Here is an 11,468-nt window from a genome sequence, read left to right as displayed (position 1 = left end):
AACTCATCTTCTCAAATCCTGTCCTGTAAAACATGGACCAACCTTCTTTAATCATAAAAAAAATCCTGATATGAGGGTATCCTCCTTATTTTGGTCTGTATTTTGTCTTTTTTTGCTGGATAGCTTTGTAAAGAAAATTAAATAAAAGGTTAAGTAGAAAATAGTAAAGACTGGATGTAGCTGTAAAAGAGAAGGAAGCATTCTAATTCCTTTTAGCATTAGAATTGTGTAAAACATGTAGAATAACATGCATTTTCCGCTTGGAGAGAACTGCAAGTACCTAAGAGTTGTAAGTCCATTGACTCTTGTATGTACTGCCCCAGGGCTCCGCTGAAGTACTGGCTCTGTCCTCCACCTAACAAGAAATAGCTGTTAAAACAGCAATGTCATGTGCTGTGTGATGGAGATACCTCAAACAGCTCCAAGTGTGCTGGTGCAGGCACTAGAAGACTTATAGCCACAGTATCATGGATTTACTGAGTGAGTTACATTTTCCTCAAGGGCTTTCTCAAGGCAAAGATACAGCAGGCACTTGCCTCTGGCAGCAGATTTTTGAGAACAGCAACATAGCTGTGGTTCTGTTGCCCGCTTTGCCTGTGCCAGAGCCCTGGAAAGTGAGGGCTGTTCCTGTATTGCAGGGTGGAGTCAGACATGCAGGGCAGCCTAGCCAAGAAGCAGCTGACTATTCAAACAGCAGCAATCACCATCTCACTCCTTCAGTGGGTGCTTGAACAATGAGCCCAAGCCCTTCCAGGATGCCTAGCTCCACACCTTTAGCTCCCCTTTCCAGGATAGAACTGGGCCAGTCCCAGCCCCTCACCCTTGGGTTGGCTAAGTTTGATGTCTCTTGCGCTGTCTAGAAGCTTGGAACTTGCTCAGTTTACCCTGCTTCTTATTCACAGACAGTTTGGATATCTCAGTATCCTAACTAATGTCCAGCCGGTTTGGACACATCTGTATCAGGTTTAAAAATAAACACTTGAACCATCAGGGAGTCTTCTGTCACACCTCTTTTCCAGCATTGGCAGGATGAAACATTTGCTCTTTACAAATATATTTCATGCTACTCATGTCAATTTTCCTGCATGTTTGTGACTTAAGATGCTAATTCTCAGAAGAAAAACAGCAGCTGCAATCTTGTGCAACGTATTGGTGAATGAGGCATTACAGAGATTGTCCTGGGCAGCTGAGTTCTCTGTTCCGTCACAGCAAAGGCATTACAAGTGCTCATCTCACTGCTCTTTGCTTCAGACTCTAAATGTGAAGCTATAAATCCAGAGAGACAGAAGAAGGAGGTAGGCAGGCAGATTTGGAGATCTGTGCCTAAAGGGAGAGAAGGGAAAAAGGGAATCATCATTAGAGTGGATGGGTAACAAGGATCACCTGAGAAGACTGTAAAACAGTAGTTCAGAAATACTGGGAGACACAGAGGTGACCAGGCTGAGTGGCTTCATGTACTGCCACCAGGATGTGGATTCTGACCCTTTTAGGTCAGATGACCAGTAAGATCTAAATCTATCATTTAGCCTCATGGCACTTTTCATCTGGAGTTGAAAGAGGTGTCAAGAAGTGAATGAGCATACTCTGATATGGACAAATGAACTTAAAACAGTCTTGATAACTTTGAATTACTAGCCAAAAAAGACTCAGGAAAACATTTGCCCAGGTTACTACAGTTTTCAGAAGTGGAAAAGATAATTTCCTACTCAGAACAGTAATTCAGCTAAAGGTTTTTGTTAATGTGTGTATGTAACTACCTACTGAAGCAGTTGAAGAATGAAATCATATTATTTGTGATTAAAGATTTTGGGGGCAAATTCTACTCTGAGCTAAAACCCCATAAATTTTAAGGCATTCCAGTGAAATTTGTCATCATCGTATTATACCTAAGCTCTATAGACTCCCTTGGTTTTTTTCCTTTTCTTTGATTCATGTACAAAGGCTTGGCTTTAATTCACCAAAATTTTTAATGCATTGAGATCCAGCTACCTGTCTTGTTATTCATGCTGTTTGTTTTCTACTGCAGAGAATAAGACTCAAGATGCTCAGAACAGTATGATGGTTGAGATGTCTTTTTACTCCAAGAGATGTGGATTAACCCCAGACTAGATGAATTTAGTCTGAAGAATAAGATCTTCCAGTCAATAGAGTCTGTTACTTCCTCCTCAAAACTATGAGACCATGTGAGGAAGAGGACAGACACAACCTACTTTTGTACTTCTTGTTCCTTTTGCATAGCAATGTTGATGACTTAATAAACCTTAGAAAGTAAATTCTAGAAGGATTCTATTTCCACCCTTTTTAGCCAGCACTGGCTGAAATGTGTAATAAATCACTTCTCTGATGTTTTCTTCACCTGGATGAAATATTTATGTGCCTCTGGCTCAGCTGGCACTGGCTCAAGAACCACTGTAATCCCCTGCCTTCACTTCACCTTCTGAACTTCACACCTAATGCTGGGAAGAATCAGATGAATTGTCAGCCATTTTATGTAAGTCCACTCTTTATCTTACTAATGTGAGCAGTTTTCTTGTTGTTGATGATTTGCTTGGATGAAAAGAAACAGTATGGAAAAAAACAGTATGTAAAGATTCATAAATGGTAAGAATGAACCACTGTCCTCTGACATCACATACGTACAGAGGTTCCACGATTTCACTGAACTGTGGCATCAAAGCCAGCAGCTATGGTTGAGCTAGAGCAAATCTTCTGGATAAAGAGATTTTGAAATCTTTAGTGATGGAAAATCCATTACAAGCCCTGCTAAGTTGTTCTACGGTTAGGCTTATCCTTGGTTGGAAGGAAAAATGGCTTTGTCTGCTCTGAATTTTTCTAGCTTCAGCTACTAGCAGTTTGATCTTGTGTCTTTAGACATGAGATTGAGAGTTCATTATTACATATCTGTTCCTTTACAGCCTATGCCTGTGCTACCTTTTCCTTCATACACTCGGCAATGGCTATTAAGTATCAGGTGATTAAACCATCCTAAGAGTTACTGGGCTCTCCTTTGAGCACTTTCCAAATTCTTTACATCTTTTTGAATTGTGGACATCAAGAACTCAGGCTTCTCCAGCTCTACCAGACATCAGGGGACATACACAGAGCACAATAATCTTTGTTAAACTTGTATGTCTTTGTTTCAACGTATAGAGATCACATCAGCATTTAAAAATTTTGGCTCATGCTGAGAAGCCCAAGATTTGCTTAGATTCCAGGTCAAACTCCCCATCTTCTCATACATTGACCTGCAAACATTCTTCACTCCATCGTGTCACCTTACTTTGAGTGTGCAGAAACATCTGCTGTTTTCTTGTGCCAGGCTTACAAGGAAGTACTAGAATAACTTCCCCATGGATGAGGGAGAAACTCTCCCTCTGAAGAGCAGATTAAACAAAAATCTATCAGAACAGCTGGTCCTTCCTTGGAAATGGGGAGGGATGGAGTGACCTTGAAGTCCTCACCTGCCCTATTGATAATCTCACTACATAATCCCTTTAATTTTTTTCTCTTCCCTTTTCAACAATGCCATACTTTATGTCATTGGCAAAGTTCTCAGTAACGACTTCATGGATTGTTTTGCGTCATTGTTAAAATACTGTTGGGTCAAGAAATTATCTCTTTGAAACCTCATTAAAAACCCATCAAGCTGATAAAATTTTCCTCATTTATGGTGACATTTTCAGACCTGGGAACTAGTCAGTTTTTAATCAATGTAGAATAATGCAAATTCAATACAGCTTACATTAATTTCCTAATTAAAATGTCAGGTAACGTGAAGCTGAATACCTCTGAAAGGTATGTAGTATCAAACTAATTTCCTTTACCAGCTAATCTTTTAATTCAGTTTTAATTTCTCCAGATGTATTTGTTGAGTGGTGGTACTTATGTTATCCTCCCTTAATTCTGTAGTTACTATGACCTGTGTTAACTGTTCCAGTGTTTTCCCTGGAATTGCTTTTAGTTCTGAAAGACCTCTAAGCATACTGCCTATTCCATGTATCTGAAAATGCTGATATATTAAGCATCTTCCAGTTTGATGTACCTAGCCTTTCAAAATCTGTTGAAGTAGCTTGTGTTGGTCAGAGAGCTCCTTATTGCTCATATTTAAAATTCTTGAGAGCAGGGTGTCGGACTCAATGATTTCAAAATATCTTAAGTTAGGATTTGCATTTTAACATCATCTTTGGTTATTGTTAAAATAGAAAATATGTTACTATGTTGCAGTATAAGTAATTTATCATTTAACCTTTTTTCTTTCCCAGATGCTTTTTGAAATCTTTCCTTTTTTATACTCGGTTCTATCATTTCCACCTAGTACTGATACAAATAACTGTTTGAATTACTTTAACTTCTGGAGTGCTTAACTCCTTTCTTACTGTTACTTCTTCTAGCCAGGGATTTGTCCTCCTCTTTTTTCCATTATGATTTTTTTTTTCGTAAAATCTCTATTACTTTTTTATCTGACATGTTTATAAAATATATTTGTATTCGTACTTGTTCTGAGTCCTTCTGTTCTCTGTTAACCAGAATAGCCTCCGTTCTCAGTTGGATTGTGGTTTTGAAAGCATCCTCTAGAATGTTTTAGCAGTTCCTAATTATTATTCCCTTTTCTATTTATTTGCTTTCTTTTCAGCTGATTTAGCTTTTAACTGTTTTCAGCTTTGTGAGACTGTGTGGCTGGTTTTTTTTGTGGAGGGTTTTTTTATTATTTCCAAGAACATGTGTAGCTGTCTGAACTGTCTTCTGGTCACACATCACAAATGTGATCAAGTCACAATGCCTTGGACTTAAGCAATCTCTACAATTTAGTGACAGATTTCTCTACCAATCAAGACTAAGTCTAACACATGTTCCTTTCATGTTAGATGCTGAATTTTTGAGGCCAGGGAAGCCTTCCTTAGTGAGCAGAACTTTTCATAAGAAACAACCTGACAGGATATCATTCCTGACCCTTCCAGGAAGTAGAATTAAAGTGAGTCTGTGAAGAGATTGTTCTCTTGGCCATGTTGACAATGAAGAAGAGGTATGAAGAAGATAAGCAGGTTTTGGAAATATTGAGTGGGGTCATCTTGATGTGCTAATTTCGGTTCTGGTGTACCTTCTTCCATTTGAAACTCAGCTTAAAAAGTTCCATTGCTCTCTACAAGCACCTGAAAGGAGGCTGTAGCAGGGTTGGCCTCTTCTCTCAGGAAACTAGTGACAGGACAGGGGAATGGCCTCACCTTGTACGAGGGGAGGTTCAGCTTGGATATTAGAAAAAAATTTTTTCACTGGTAGAGTGGCTAGCCATTGGAACACGTTCCCTAGGAAGAGGTGGAGTCACCATCCCTGGAAGTATTCAAAAACCAAGAAGACATGGCACTTTTTGATATGGTCTAGTGGGCATGGCGGTATTCAGTTGAAGGTTAGATTTGGTGATCTTGGAGGTCTTTTCCAACCTTATTGATTCTATGATCTCAGAATCATGGTCCATTAAGGACATGAAGCTGTTGGAGTGAGTCCAGAGGAGGACTCCGAAGAAGATCAGAATGCTGGAGTACCTTGCCTATGAAGATAGGCTGAAAGAGCTGGGGTTGTTCAGCCTGTAGAAGAGAAGTCTCTGGGTAGACCTTAGAGCAGCCTTCCAGTACCTGAAGGGGCCCTGCAAGAAAGCTGGAGGAAGACTTTTTGAAGGACATGAAGTGATAGGACAAGGAATAGCTGTAAACTGACAGAGCGTAGGTTTAGATTAGATATTAGGAAGAAATTCTTTACTTTGAGGGTGGTGAGACACTGGAACAGGTTGCTCAGAGAAGCTGTGGATGCCCCATCCCTGGAAGCATTCAAGGCCTGGGGCTCTGAGCGACCTGGTCTAGTGGGCACAGAGTGGCTAGAGAGCAGCCAGGCGGAAAGGGACCTGGGGGTGGTGATCGACAGGAGGCTGAACATGAGCCAGCAGTGTGCCCAGGTGGCCAAGAAGGCCAATGGCATCCTGGCCTGCATCAAGAACAGTGTGGTCAGCAGGAGCAGGGAAGTGATCCTTCCCCTGTACTGTGCATTGGTGAGGCCACACCTTGAGTATTGTGTTCAGCTCTGGGCCCCTCAGTTCAGGAAGGATATTGAGGTGCTGGAGCGGGTCCAGAGAAGAGCAACGAGGTTGGTGAAGGGACTGGAGCACAAGTCCTATGAGGAGAGGCTGAGGGAGCTGGGGTTGTTCAGTCTGGAGAAGAGAACGCTTAGAGGCGACCTCATCACTCTCTTCAACTACCTGAAGGGAGGTTATAGCCAGGTGGGGGTTGGTCTCTTCTCCCAGGCAACCAACAATAGGACAAGGGGACATGGGCTCAAGCTCTGCCAGGGGAGGTTTAGGTTAGATGTTAGGAAGAAATTCTTTACAGAGAGGGTTATCAGGCATTGGAACGGCCTACCCAGAGAGGTGGTGGATTCACCATCCCTAGAGGTTTTTAAAAAGAGATTGGACGTGGCCCTTAGTACCATGATATAGTAATTGGAGTTGGATCAGGGGTTGGACTTGATGATCTTGGAGGTCTTTTCCAACCCAATCTATTCTATGATTCTATGATTCTATGATTCTAAAGTGTCTCTACCTATGGCAGGGGCTTTGAAACTAGATGATCTTTAATGTCCCTTTCAACACAAACCATTCTGGTATTCTGTGATTCTATGATGTACAGAAGTTTGGGGCAAAATAGAAACAAAATACTTTTGTCTTTATAATGTCAAGGTATGGAGTTATAGAAGCATTACCTTAGTCACCTGTGCAGCAATATCTCTCACCATGTTTTGTCTTTTTCTGTTGTAGTGCAGCAGTAATCCCTAAAATGCTCTCGTGTGTTGTGTTAATTTAGAAAGTATGGTTATTTGGATTTTCACATGCTTATATGGTTTCTTAATATTATTGCTGTAGAAAGGGAAAAGAATGGTCACAACAACAACAGGCCAGTAATTCCCCCCCTCCTTTTTTTCATGGATTTACAAGCTCATTAACAAATGTATCAAAACAGATACTGTAAAGATGTGTGCACTTTCTGAGAAAGCCCATCTTGACCTTCCCTGTCCAGGTGAAAACATGAAAAGATGTTCACAATTAATGTCAATGGCAAACATCTCCTTAATAATATTTTATTTTAAAACACTCCCACAGTTTAAACAAAGACTGTATGTGTGCCTGCCAGGGGAGAAAAAAAGACATCTTTATAAACTAGACTATTTAAAACTCAAAATATAAAAAGAGGAAAAACCCCTCAGTGATATCTGACAGACTGTACTGATAAGCACAGCTTATTTGTTCAGTATTGGCATTAAAGCAGGATGAAGTGAGAAGGGAAAGTGCCATTTGTATTAAAAACTCAATGTATTTTAATTAAAACTTGATTTATATGGATTGGATTTATCTGTATTTTCATTATCTGGCAGAAGTAAAAAGAACCCCATAAACTTATAGTTGCTTCAAGCAATAGGGGTCAAGCAATGCATCATTTTACCATTTTTTTGCTTTAACACAAGTTAGGTACTGCCTGAATATTTTGCTTATGAATTCCAAAAAGGAGACCATTGCACTCCAATCCACTTCTTGCAAATATGTTAACAGCAGTTGTCTTGGAGATCATGAAGTTATTACTGCTCCATACAACCAGTAGCAGTAATCTGGAGGCCTGTACCTTTCAAAGGGAGATGCATTTGGTAATTTATACCCTAATTTAAAGTTGACTGTAGTTCATAGGAACTACCACCATTTTCATTAAGTTATAGATATAGCAGTTATTAAGTAAGGATTGCAAAACTAAGCATGTGATAAATTCGCTCCCCTGGGAATCACCTGGCACCAAATTCCAAGCCTCACATTTAATGAAGTTATCAGAGAAACTGAGACACATGAAGATTTGTTTTACTGAATATCTGCTCAGTGATTATCAGCATCCAAAATATAGAAATTTTAAAGATTATTTTTATGCCTATAAACATTTTTAACTGACTCAGTGCCTAGGATGAAATACTTTGAGATAGTGCATTAGTCTTAGAGTCTTTAGTCTTATAATAAAAAAACTCAACCCAAACCAAAACAGAAATAGGAGGAGAAGAAGCTATTTCTTATGGATGAAAATAGATCAACATTTAAAGATATACCACTAAAACATACCTGTAGGTATATCACTATATGAACTTCAGACAGAAAAGTATTTATTCCTTAAGTCATAAAGCAGCTACTTATTTTCTAGTCTTACCACATTTGCATAACAGAGATATACAGCAATGCATGTACTGTTGCCTTTTCATGATGCCTCTTCATCTTTTTCCACCCTCCAGACCATATTCCAGAAAAATTTCCTCACTCTCTCCACAGAGACATCTGCTCAACTGTAAGATGGACCTTTTTTTTTTTTTGTTGTTGTTGTTTTGTGGCTTCCAGAATTTTACTTCCCCCCATCACAAGACTTAAAGGCACCATATTCTACAATCTAACACATTTAGATTCAATGAAACCCTATGTTACTGCACACTAATGTAATAATGAGAAATGTAATTAAAGTCACTACTATAATAATTTCTTATCGGAATGCACAATGAAGATAAACTTGCTTATTCCAGAGACAGAGGGCTTATTGCATAGGAAGTAGTTTGTTCTGATGGATTCTTTGATGTACAACTGGTATCTTTGTTAACTGGAGGGGTGGGGAAGAGCTTGGTATATATTGCCACATTTTCTTTCATCTGCCAAGAGGAGAATGATTAAAAATAAAGGGGGCTTTAGGATCAAAGAAATGGAAAAAGTTACGCTGCCTAGTGAGCAGGCTGAGGGAAAAAGTTTTAAAAAAGATCTTAATTAGTAAATATTTAGAAAGCACAGATGCTGAATAAACACCTCATTTAGCTACAGACTTCAGCAGAACAATTACTGTGTGAAAAAAAATCAAAAGACTCAAAAATAAAACTAAGTTGGTGGCAAGTATATAAACTGTGTATAGAAATACCACAACTATGCACAAGGTATCAGGTTTTCTTCATAAACGGCAAGAAATTAGTCTGACTCATCGCTCCATAGTTTGTACACAAATGAGACTGGATGGCAACTGAAAGCCTCAGAGAAGGCTCAGAAGTCAGTCCCTGGGAACAGAATGAGATATTTTCAGCAAACTGGTCCTTGGCACTGTGTGTCTCAAACTGGGACGTTCAACTAGCTCCAGTCTCTGCCAAAGGAGGCACTAACAAGCACAGGGAAATAAAGAAGAAAAGGAGTGATTTCTTTTTTCTGCTTAAGGCTTGCGAAAGCTGGAGCACAACATTAATTGTTTATTCCAAAGACTTAAACACTCAGTGCGAGGGTCCATGTTTGCAGAGTCCAAGTGGAAATGACTCAGTATGCTAAAAAGAAAAAGAGGAGGCTGTCCTGTTGTAATTCACGTAATTAAAATATTCTGCCTAAATACATTACATCTCCCCACACAGATCAAAGGCTTGTGTTTCCTCAAACTCTCCATTTACATTTAGGGAAGCCAGAGTTCTTAAGCTCTTGTGAGAGAGAAAATATCATGTGGTCTGGGCATCTCTGCCTTGGTGTGGATAACAAATCGCAACACTGTGTAAAATACCAGGTGGCAGGCAAAGATGCCTTATATTTAACATATACTGCAGCATCACCACTACTGCTCTGTTACCCTTTGCTGCATTAAGGGCTGTATGTCTAATTCAGTTTGTGCGTCAGTCTCTACTGACATGTGCCTACATTATGGCGTCTAGGGCCTCTAATGATCCACCAGCAGTCCAGCTGTGTTGGAAAACTGGGTTGTAGGTGTTTAAGAATCAGCAGGAATTTGTGTCTTAGCTGGTATATTTTCAAAGGTTTTCTGGGGATGAATGATTTTTGGTTTAGTTGCTTTTTGGAGGTTGTATGGGGAAGTTCTGGAAAGTAGAGGGCTGCCTAGAAGGGCGGCACTTCTAATGTGAATGGGGTAAGAGTGTGCTGTGCTGTGTATTTCAACTGGCATTTGGTTGGGGCTGCCCTTTTCCTCTGTGGCTTTAGATAAAATTGATGAAGACTTTCTTCACCAGCTTGTGTGAGATATTTGCTGCTTTGCCTGGCAGCCTCCAGGTGATGGAGAATGCAGGTTGAGAGGCTGCAGTTTAGGGAAATAAGGACTCAGAGACACTGATGTGGGAAGAGCAGCAGGAGCAGTAACTGTGTGCTTTGGGCCAGTAATAAGAGTGACAGTCATTGCAGAGGTCTACTGAAAGCAATGAGGAGCCAGCAGTAATTCTTGTCCAGGCTGCTTGCACTGTGAATAACCAGTACTGGGGCTGGTGTAGCTTTGTGGGGCTTTGCTGGGAAGAGAGATGGACAGGAAAGATGAGGGACAGGTACTTAGTGCTTGTTGTACCTTCTTATATCACATCCAGGTGGCCTAATGATAAGAGCAAGAATGACCAAAAGCTTTAGAAGAAAAGGTGGATGCTATTTTCCCTTTATAGCCCAGCTGGGCCTACACCTGGGATGGTACCAAGTCAAGGATGCTAAGAACATGAAAATAGTGAGGGTAGGGGCCAGGATGTGGTGGTGTAACATGTGTCCCCCCCCATCTCTAGATGTCAGGTTGAGTCTTTGCCTTGGATTAGAGGGCTGTTTTCTGGCTGATCATGTGATGGATAGTGACAGGACTCCGCTGGTGGGGGCAGCAACTCCAAAAGCTGGAGTCCATCACCTGACCCATATTCTTCTTGGCTGAAGCAACTTCTCCCTTCAGGTTTCTTTAAGGTAATTTGGTACTTCCAGTGGGCTGGTGGCACTTACTGGGGTATTGTACTGTGTATCTTGTGAAGACAAGACTTAAGACTGAATACTATAAACAACTACCACATAGTTCAGGGGATGAAGAAATGAGACCGTGGACTGAGCATATTTTAGAAAAATTTCCTTGTTCAGTATTTTCCCATGATACTCCCAATCTAATTTTCTCTAGCAGAAGTAACCAATCATTCTGTTGCTTTTAGTCTTATGCTACAAAACATCCCAATTAATTACATCTTAATGAAGAGTTGGGGAATAGATCTCATTTCCACAACATGGCTGTATAATCCCTTTTTGGTAAAGTTTTGATGATAGCAATAGCATTCTCCCTCCTTGCCTTAGTCCCTCAGTGGAAAGTTGTTGAGCATAAGAGATGGTACTCAGTCACAGTGGGGTGGTTCTCACAGTGGAAGGCAGGTGGTTGGGCTCTTCATGATGGACAAGGCTGGGTGCTCCCACAGGAGGGTGAGTGAAGTGTGTGTGTGACTCCATGGTGGTCTCCAGCTGATGAATGCAGGACTGCTCTCAGTAGGGACCAATCCACCTTCCCTTGGCTGTGGCTTCTTGTCCTTTCCCTTGCACAGGCATTTGTAATTGAGTCTGCATGTGGGGAGTTTGATGGGTAAAAGGTCCTGCTGAAAATGAAGCATGCTTCGAATGGGCAACTGGGCAACATGCTGCTGTA

The sequence above is a fragment of the Corapipo altera genome, unplaced genomic scaffold (assembly GCF_003945725.1).
Source record: "Corapipo altera isolate COAL_440 unplaced genomic scaffold, ASM394572v1 0, whole genome shotgun sequence".
Classification (NCBI taxonomy): Eukaryota; Metazoa; Chordata; class Aves; order Passeriformes; family Pipridae; genus Corapipo; species Corapipo altera.
Note: the sequence above shows the minus strand (reverse complement) of the source record.